Genomic DNA, 10,945 nt, shown 5'->3' on the forward strand with positions numbered 1-10,945 from the left:
CCTAGTAGCAAGTTAGGACATGAATATTAGACAAGACAAGAAGTCCCCTGCCACAGTTGAATACTCCAACCAATAGGAGCAGGATAAATATACAACAAAGACATGTTCCTAAGGAAATCCCCTATCCCTAAATGCTGATTGGTGATATAACTTAGCATAGATGTTTATGGACTTTTAGGCTTAAAAACCCTGTGGGTTTTTAACTTAGGGTCAAGGTTCGGTTCCTGAATCTGGACTGTGGCTCTGGTTGACCAGTCCTGGGGTGTATGCTTAATAAAGTATCCCTGTCTGACTGACATCAGTGTGGTCTGTGTGGTTTTGGAGGCAATCCCTGACCTCAACAGTTTTCAATGATAATTCCACACTAGAAAGGAAGATCTCAAGTAAACAACCTGATGTCAGAATTCAGAAAGCCAGAAAAAGAACAAAGCAAATTTATACTTAATAAAAGAAAATAAATACAAGCCAGGGCAGAAACAAAGAACTAAAACATTCTGAATATATCAGTAAATATATTCCATTGAAACTACAAAATAAACATTTCGAAGAAAAATGAGAAGGCCCAAAATCAGAAATAGAAATGGACATATAGATATGGTTTAGATTTTACCACAGAAATGGAAAGGATTAAAAAAGATTGCTATGAAAACTTACAGGTCAAACTGTAAAACTTTAAAAAATACACAAATTCGTATAAATATAGGTGAAGAAATAGAGAATGTGAACAGACAAATCATTCATAAAAGACACTGAATCAATAATAAAAATTTAATTTTTTTTTATTAACTTGAGTATTTCTTATATACATTTCGAGTGTTATTTCCTTTCCCAGTTTCCGGGCAAACATCCCCCTCCCCCTCCCCTTCCATATGGGTGTTCCCCCCCCCCCCTTCCCCCCATTGCCGCCCTCCCCCAACCGTCTAGTTCCCTGGGGGGTCAGTCTTAGCAGGACCAAGGGCTTCCCCTTCCCCTGGTGATCTTACTAGGATATTCATTTGCTACCTATGAGGTCAGAGTCAGGGTCAGTCCATGTATAGTCTTTAGGTAGTGGCTTAGTCCCTGGAAGCTCTGGTTGCTTGGCATTGTTGTACATATGGGGTCTCAGGCTCCTTCAAGCTCTTCCAGTTCTTTCTCTGATTCCTTCAACGGGGTCCTATTCTCAGTTCAGTGGTTTGCTGCTGGCATTCGCCTCTGTATTTGCTGTATTCTGGCTGTGTCTCTCAGGAGCGATCTACATCCGGCTCCTGTCGGTCTAACTTCTTTTGCTTCATCCATCTTGTCTAATTGGGTGGCTGTATATGTATGGGCCACATGTGGGGCAGGCTCTGAATGGGTGTTCCTTCAGTCTCTGTTTTAATCTTTGCCTCTCTCTTCCTGCCAAGGGTATTCTTGTTCCTTTTAAAGAAGGGTGAAGCATTCACATAATAATAAAAATTTAATTTAAAAACACCGAATTTGATTACTTCATTGAGTGAATTTTACCATTTCAGGAAATAATACTAATTATCATCAAATTTTTATGAAAGCTGGAGAGAAGAAGTACTCATAAACTGATTTTATGAGGTGGACATACTCATAAACTAATTTTATGAGGTGCAAATATTCATGAATTAATTTTATGAGGCCTGTACTATCTGATACTAAACCCAGAAAGTGACTCTATAAAAGAAAACAACTCTACATATGTGTATTCCCAATAAACATAGATGAAAAAAATTCTTAACAAAATGCTACCAAACTGAACTCAACATCACATTAAAAGGATTCTTCACCATTCTCAAGTGGATTTATCCTCAACCTACAGTGGCATTAAAAGTTCTGTGGCAATCACAAATCTAAGTAAATGCAAAAAAGAGCATTTAATAAAATTAACCATCTCTTCATATTATATTTATATATCCCAGAAATTTAAGGTGGGAAAGAATGTGCTTCAAGACAATAAAGGCCTTGTGTGGCATAGTCACAGTAGCATCATACTCAGTGGTAAAAGTCCCAAAGAGCTCTTTCTGTAAGATCAGGAACAAGAAAACAGCAAGATGCTCATTCTCGAACTTCTTTGGAGCAGTATAGGAAATCCATGTCAACAGAGAAAGCAGAGAAGTATACAATAAATGAAGAACTGGAACAGCCTGTTGTCAAATGACCATGCTTTTATAGGAAATCTTAGAAACTACCTGAATTCATTAAAATTACCAGATGTGGAACCATTATCCATTAATTAACAGCCTTTTTGTACATTTGACTATCTCAAAAGAAGTCATGAAAGAAATCCATTTTGTAATAAAAAAATAAAAGAAAATACTTAGGGATAAATTTAACCAAGGAGGTATCTATACACTAAAAATAATACTCATGAAAGAAATGGAAGGTGACATTAAGTAGGAAGATTGTCCATGTTCATGAGCTGGAAGAAAAAACAATGCTAATCTGTCCTTATAATCCAAAGCAATCTACAGGTTCAATATAAACCCCACTAAATTCACATTAGTGCTTTCAATGGAAGCAGAAACTTCTAAAATTCATACAGAATCACAAAAGATGCAGAATATTCAAAAGATCCTTGCAAAAAGAAAGCCTAAGGAATCATACAATCTAACTTAAATTATATCACCAAGCTCTAATAATCCTATAAACAGCATGGGACTGGCACCCTTATAGGCACATAGATCAGTGGAACAAGAGAACCTACATTAAATTCATATTTACAACTACATGATTCCCTACAAAGAAAGCGGGTATGTGGCATGGAGAAAAACAGGTTGCTTTAGCAAGTGATGTTGAGAAATCTGAATAAACCCATGTGGAAAGATAGAAGTAGGCCCTTATTTTTGTACCCCATTAAAATACAAACTCAAAATATAGTTAAAAATTTAAGAAAAAATGCCTGTAAAGTTACTACAGGAAGACATGGGAAGAAAATTCCATGAAATTATTTGAGGAAAAAGCTTTATTTTGCTAACTCAGCAAAAATGCCAGGTAACAAAAACATCCATAGCCAACGTGGAATCCTCACAAACTCAAAGTTTCTGACAATAGAAGGAAAAATCAACAGGACACGGTGCCTCCTTGGTAATCAGATAACAGTGCACACGTTTTGTCACCTGGTAGGAGGGATGCTGTTACACAGACAAACATTGTAAGTGTTGGTATGGAAGTGAGTAACTTAACTCTTCGTACACATTTGTAGAAATGTAAAATTTTACATCTACCTACTCGCCATGGAAGTCCCCCCACAAATGGAAGACAGAACCAACATATTCACGAATCCCACTAAAAAAGTTTATAACTCAAAAAAAATAAAGTTATCTTCCCCCACTGTAGCATTCTGCTTGGTGGCCAACACTTGGAATCAACCAAAGTACTCTTCAAGCAAATGAATGGGTGAAGAACCTGGCAAGCATATGCAATGAAACATTATTCTGCCTGAAAGAAAAGAATTGTATTTCTAACAATGTGGATGGGCCGGGCAGATACTATGGTCAACAAAATAAAATTTATGCCTTCAGGGAATAAAAGAGGGAGAGAAAGGAAACTTCCTGGTTAGCAGGAATAAGTTCAAGAGACACATTGTACAAGTGTATACAGCTACCACTTAGTATATCCTTCATAAGGCAGTAAATTTTAGATGCCCCCACACAAGTAAATCATTAGCATTTTTTTCTTAAAGAAAACATTGAGTGTTAATCACTTACAAACTTTCTGCTGTTGAATAAGAGTGATTGAGTCCCTTAAAGCACATTCCATAGACGTAGAGAACATCATTGTTTTATAATATTAGATGTGTTTTGAATGACAGGAGAAAAAGGAAAGCTTTGTGTATACTTTGAAGTCATTTAAATAATTTGTTTTGTTTCATTGATACAATATGTATGGGAACTGGGACATTATCCTATAGAAGTTTATAATGGGGGCAGGGGTAGAAATAGGAAGTAGCTAGCCTGTGAAAATATGCTCTTGATGTATCCATAATAATTAGGAAATAGGATACACACACCATATGAAACTCAAGATTTCCCCATGGGCTTAACACTAGATCTTTTGGGAAATGTCTGTTTTCTACTTTGTCTTGCATATTATTTGTCCTCTTGGATCTCAGTGACACTTTCTTCCCATGACACAGAAGCTCTTACAATAGTCCCAGGAGGACAAACATCATCAACTGATTTATTAAGGTCATTGTGGCATGTGCATTCTGTTATTTTTTTATTGCGTTTTGGGGAAATTGATGGCAAAATCTATTCTTTCTTTTCCTTTAGAGGTTCTAGAAGATATTATGTTTGAAAAGCTCTCACTTAGCAAATTAACAGACAACAGAACTGCAACATAGGCTACCTATCTAAACCTATCAACCACTATTTGCCAGTGGTTAGATAAACCTCAACACAAGAACTATGTGCTTGTCCTCAAACACATGCTATATCAACACAGTTTCTGACACTGATAAACTTTTCAGTAAAGATACAGAATGTGCCTACATGATGCTAAAATGAAAAGTTGGCATTTCTGTTTACAAATGCTTAAGGAGAGGAACAGTTAGTAAGGTCTGGCACTTCCAGAAGGGAAGTAGAAGTGACACATTTGAGTGCAGTGTATGTGAGTGGTAGTGTATACTGGTTGGTAGAGTATTAAGTAGCCAGAAGTTTGGGATTCTGTTGTGTTCTGAAAGCCAAAGGAGATGTTCATAGTCATTGGCATTATGGATCTCTTTGCCCCTGGTTTCAGCACTCCACAGCTCTGTTTCTTCCTGAGCATAATTGCCAATTAACAAAGTATGACGTTGCTGGGTGCTATGCCATTCTAAATACTGGTACTGGTACAACATTGGATAAGGCTACAGTTAGCTCTTGAGTTGATTATAAAAATAATTTAAAAAAAACCCACTAATGCCTATGTAAATAAAAAAGTAGAGGTATAGCTTTGCTGGAGAAACATGTAAGCAGCTGGGGATACTCTGCTACGAAGTAGTCCCCTAGAGAAAATCATTCACTTGACAACTTTATTCTGGCTATTTTTCATTGGGAGATTTTCCTTAAAGACAGTATGCAGGATCTTGACAGCTTTTCTGGTAACACACAATCTCATTATAATTCTCCAGCTTCTCAGATGGTTTGAGAAGGTCATTGCCTTGAGTTTCTTCTGTTGATTTGTCCATTACATGTGTGGGAACAGGGAATTGTGCTGAACTTTTAGCTAGTTATTTTATTCTATAATAAATGGGAAAGGGAATAAATTTTTGGATAAACAAGGTTTCCTTGAATGTGGCATAACTGCACCTTCATCAGCTCTAGAATGGGTGAAGAAACTGTAACAAGTCTTTTGTGCCTTCTAGCTCTTTCTTTGGCCCAGGCCATTCTTCATAAGCATAGAGACATGAGGGGGTGGGGGGCAGCCCCAGCTGTTCTTCTTTTTTGTTCTTTGTTCTTCTTGAGGCAGTGAAGGGGAAAGAGCATTGGTGGGTGAAAGACTTTGTCTTAGATATTTAGAGTTGCTGTATAATAATAAAACATTTACCTATCTTAAATCTTAGTCACTTTGCCTCAGTAGCTGACTTGCTTTCTGTGAGTTCCTCTGAGGCAAGAAACTGTAAAACAGCAGGAGATTAAATAATGTAACCTTTGTTCTATCTCCACAGGAACTGCTTTGTTTCTAAGTTCTGAAATGTTTCCTATGAAAGCTCTAAAAGAAAAAGGGGGAAAGGGCTTCTAAGGAAAGGGGAATAAGGGTTGTAAGAAAAAAGGGGGAATAAGCAGTTAAGGGCATCTGGACTAAGGAAAAAAGGAAAAGGAGTTTCCTCTTCTCTTTGTCCTCAGCACTTATACATCTTTCAGAATACATGATCACATGGTAAAAAGTTCACAAGTTTACATTAAATCCAAATCATAAATTAAATAAGATGTTTGCAACAGAGAATGTTTTCACGCGTATCCATTTGGAGTAATTACCTGGCTAAACATTCATCATCTGTCACAGTGGTTTATGGACAGTTAAAAACTGTAACTTCTGTGACTAAAGAGTTAGTGAAGTTTTGTACAGATAAACCCAGTCAATATCTTATCTTCTGTCCTAGCACCTATAGCAAACCCTTAGCTCCCTTTTTATAACCTTTGGTTAACAGCTTTTACAACCTCTTGAAATGTGCTCTGAGTAGTAGAAGGCTGCTTGCTATCTCAGAAGCAGTTAACCGATGACACCTGAAGAATGGCAGAGTTCTCATTGCAGTTTTGACTATCAGAAAGGATTTAATAACAAGCTCATTATAAAAGAGCTTAATAATTACTATGATTTTAGGAATTCTTATAGGATCATCATTAAGAATTAAGAAACCATCTATTTGTTTATATAGCATCACTACAATACATCTTTGTTGTTCTGCAGAGATCTGCTCAAAAAGAGGGCTAATACCTAGTGACAGTTATATATTTAATAATAACAGGGAAAGCATATTAATAGCAGGAATTTTTCCTAAAATGAAATCTTCCTGGGCCTTGCCTGCCAGAGCAAATCCATCACAGATTTTAGTCCAAGGCAGACCCATCTCAGGAAGATCGCCTGCTGGTTTTTAGTTTCTTTTATGATGGCTCCCAACAGAGCCATTTACTTCAGTTATCACCATCTTCTACTTTTAAAGGAAATGTCCTCAACTCTTTAACAAACTTGCATTCTGTGACCAAAGGAGCTAAAGGCTACTTTGAGAAGTACCTATTTAATCTAAATATCTAATTATTTTCAATATAAGGAAATCTCCAGTCTAAACCAGAATGTAATGACCCTGGCTCAGGAGAGAAATTCTTTCTTCCCTATATCTTTCTTCATGATGTGCTTGTCCTAGAGAGATTTAAAGGCAGTGACTAGAGGCTCTTCTTTTCTACCATCCAACATATCTTTTGTTCTGTAGTATTGGAGAGGAACCCAAGACTCACTCATACTAGATAAGTGCTCTACCACCCACCTACACATTAGCCCACTTTCCATTTGTTGAGCATCCAGTATGAAATCAGCCATTTTGCTCCACTCCAGAAAATGTGCCTGTTTAGACTGTCTTAGGAACTTTACTATTGCTGTGATAAAATACTGTGATCAAGGCAATTTATAGAATAAAGCATTTAACTGGACTATAGTTCTAGAGGATTAGGGTCTGTGATGGCAGAGTATAGGTGCAGAGGCAGGAACAGCTGAGAGTTCACATCTTGAACCTCAAACAGGAAACATTAAGTACACTGGGAATATCAGGAGTTGGTTTGTTTTGAGATTAAAACACACTGACTTAAGTTTCTTCTTCTCCTTTCATTCTCTGTACATTCCCATATACCCCTCTTGTTCTTTTTCAAATTCATGGGCATTTTTCATTAATTAGTGTTACATGCATATATACCCTCCTTATAGATTATGCCAGGGCACTGAAGCAGATGGGAATTTGCATTGAAAGTAAAATGGGCCACTGTGTATTTTTCTGGAAAGATGCCTTACTGAGAAAGACAATTCTCTCAGCCTCTTTCACTGAGGGTGGATTGAAAGAGAACTAAGATTACCACCAGAAGGACTGAATGCTGGTTTTGCTGCCTTGAAACCATAAAATCTTCACTAGAAGGCAGTCTCCTTGTGAGGCGTGATGCCAGAGCAACTCAGGACATGCACAGGAATTCAGTACCTTCCCTACCAGCTACATGCTTGACCAACTCATTCTCTTCTTGCTGATGATGGTGGGATGGGGTTGAAGTCATGGAGGAGTACAGGTTGGTGAAAGCATTTGTTATCAAGCTTTCTCTGTAATGCTAAGAAGGAAAACACAGCAGCTGGCTCTTACTGCTTCCCTTCTGGTTTCATGAAGCTCTCCAAAGAGTACCTGGAACTAATATCAAGGAAGATCCTTGGGATTCTTAGGTGCATGACAATGAATAATAAAGGGTGCCTAGAGCTGGAAAGGAGTGTAACTTGAATTCCTAAAGCTTTTCTTATCAGAAAATGTTACCTCTTTTCTGTTTCATACACATATACTCTTGAGTTCTTTGCCCTCTGTTTTATGTCTACTATTTGCAATGCTTCTCCCCATCACCTCTTCTCTAAATCTGGACACTGGCAAAACCCATATGAATCTTCTTTCCCATGCTCTCTTTATTGCATGAGTAATGTCCACCTCCAACTCCTTTATTTCTGGATTCTCATCAAATGCTTACATTACTACTTAGATATGGTATTTTCTTAAAATGTTTTGGACATCTTCATTTCATTTTCTGGAATTAAAAAAAAAAGAGTCTAAGCCACAGAATGCTTTTCTAGTCATAGCAGAAGATGCATATTGCTGGTCCAAATAGATACTTTCTTGATTGACACTGGAGGGACCTATATAATTAGAAAACTAGAATAGGGTAATGTCTCAGGACTGATTGAAGATACAAAGATGTGGATAGGTAGGGGTGAGATGTTCAAGGGGTCACCTACAAATTATGGGTATACACCACAGCTTATTTAGAGGTATTGTCTGTGTCAGGGTTTCTATTCCTGCACAAAATATCATGACAAAGAAGCAAGCTGGGGAGGAAAGGGTTTATTCAGCTTACATTTCCACATTGCTGTTCATCACCAAAGGAAGTCAGGATAGGAACTCACACAGAATAGGAACTTAAAGGCAGGCGCTGATGCAGAGGCCACGGAGGGGTGATGCTTATTGTCTTGCTTCCTCTGCTTTCTTATAGAACCCAGGACTACCAACCCAGGGTTAGCACCACTCATAATAGGCCCTTCTACCTTGATCACTAGTTGAGAAAATGTCTTACAGTTGGATCTCATGGAGGTATGTCCTCAAGGGAGGCTCCTTCTTCTGTGATAACTCCAGCTTGTGTCAAGTTGACACACAAAACCAACCAGTACAACTGACTCCTTGTCAACTTGACACACAAACACATCAATATTAAGCCTCAACCCTTACTGTCTTATTCATCCCCAAAATCTAAATAACTTTAAAAGTCCCACATTCTTTACAAATTTTTACATATTAAAATTTCACTCCCTTTAAAAAATCCAATTTCTTTCAAAATTCAAAGTCTTTTAACTGTGGCCTCCACTAAAGTAAGTACTTTCTTACTTCATGAGGGAAAAATATCAGGGCACATTCATAATCAAAATCAAAATCAAACTCTAACCATCCAATGTCTGGGATTCAGTCAAGATCTTCTGGACTCCTCCAAGGGCTTGGGTTGTTTCTCAGCTCTGCCCTTTGTGGCCCATAGCTTGTCTTCTAGGTTCCAGCTACCTCTGTTTCACTGCTTCTGTCACCTGTATGAGTTGCTCTGTCAGTGTGTGTTGAGCATTGACCATCAGCTTGCTCTGATTGGTTTGCAGTTCAATCTTGTTGGTCCTCACAACTAGGGACTAGCTAAGCAACTTCCTTCACAAGTAATTTGCCAGAATATGTTTATATATGACCAACAGTCCTGATATCCTGAATGATTAAGGCTTTTCTTTTGATTCATGGAGAAAATTGTTTATTTGGACTCAGTTTTAGGAAGATTCAAGGGCAGGGTTTTCTTCTGGTCATGGGTTTCCTGCTGGCAGAGTCCCAAAGTATTTAGGACACATCAAGAAAGAGTCTGTAGTCAAACTCTCCAACAATGGTCAGCAGCGGCTGTGAATGGAAGTCCAAGGATCTAGCAGTTGCTCAATCTCACAAGGCAAACAGGCAAAGAAGAGAGCATCTGCTTTCTTCCAATGTCCTTATGTAGGTCTCCAGCAGAAGATAAGGCCCAGATTAAAAGTGTGTACCACCATGCCTGGATCTGGGAGTTGCTTTGTCCCAGATGACCTGGAACTCAGAGATCCTTCCTTGTCTCCTGGGATTCATAGCCACTATGCCTCAAAATCTCCATGTCAAGATCCAGTTCAGAAACTTGTATCTCCCAGCCTCAAGATCTGGATCACAGGTGAGCCTTCCAATTCTGGATTGTAGTCTATTCCAGATAGAGTCAAGTTGACAACCAGGAATAGCCATTATAATCCACCTCTTGATTCCTGGACCCATGGATCCTGGCTATGGGAGAAACTGTACCATAGATCGGACAATGATTCAAAGTATATACTGCCTTCTGAAGAACTCTGCTCCAGTCCTCCAAGCTGCTGCCACCTAATTGGTGCTGTAACTGTGTCTTCAAAAGGCCACTCCATCTTTCTATCAGACCAGCTGCTTCAGGATGATGGGGAACATGGTAAGACCAGTGGATTCCATGATTGTGTGCCCACTGTTGCATTTCTCTGGCTGTAAAATGAGTTCCTTGGTCAGAAGCAATACTGCGTAGAATACCATGATGACGGATAAGGTGTTCTGTAACTCCAGCTTGTGTCAAGTTGACACACAAAACCAGCCAATACAGGTATTTTGGTGAAGCTGTATTCCATGAGATTCAAGAGGAATGGACATACTCTGAAAGTCAGACTGTAGATCAGGGTGATCTTCCACGTTTCTAGTGAGAGAAAGGTTGGCTACCAAAACATGCTGTCATTACTTTCTCACTCAGCCTTGGCCTTGTGTGACCCATTCCATCCTTTGCCTTCATTAGCTAGATCTTGTAGCTACAATACCAGGATTTATGAGGCAGGTATACTTTGTTCATATGAATAGAGGCACATCTTGCCAGGCAATGGTTTGTGTTTTCTATCTTTTACAGTCCATAATGTGCTTTTGAGGTTATTGCAATTCCCTGGGCCCATCTGAGAAAAAAAGCTCTGGGTGACTTTGGTGCATCATTCTTTGATCAATATTTGATCATGAGATTCTCTTCATCAAGTTTCCAAAACACACAAATCACCAGACAAACTGGTATTCACATCTGGAAATTAACAAGCTTCTTTGGTTTATGCTGGGAGCTGTATCAGAAGTGAGAGTGTGACCATGTGAACTAACACTCCTGTTTTCTAGTCAATACAAAAGCTACCTGTAGCAAAAGTCAGGAGG

Source organism: Rattus rattus, chromosome 10 (assembly GCF_011064425.1).
Source record: "Rattus rattus isolate New Zealand chromosome 10, Rrattus_CSIRO_v1, whole genome shotgun sequence".
Lineage (NCBI taxonomy): Eukaryota > Metazoa > Chordata > Mammalia > Rodentia > Muridae > Rattus > Rattus rattus.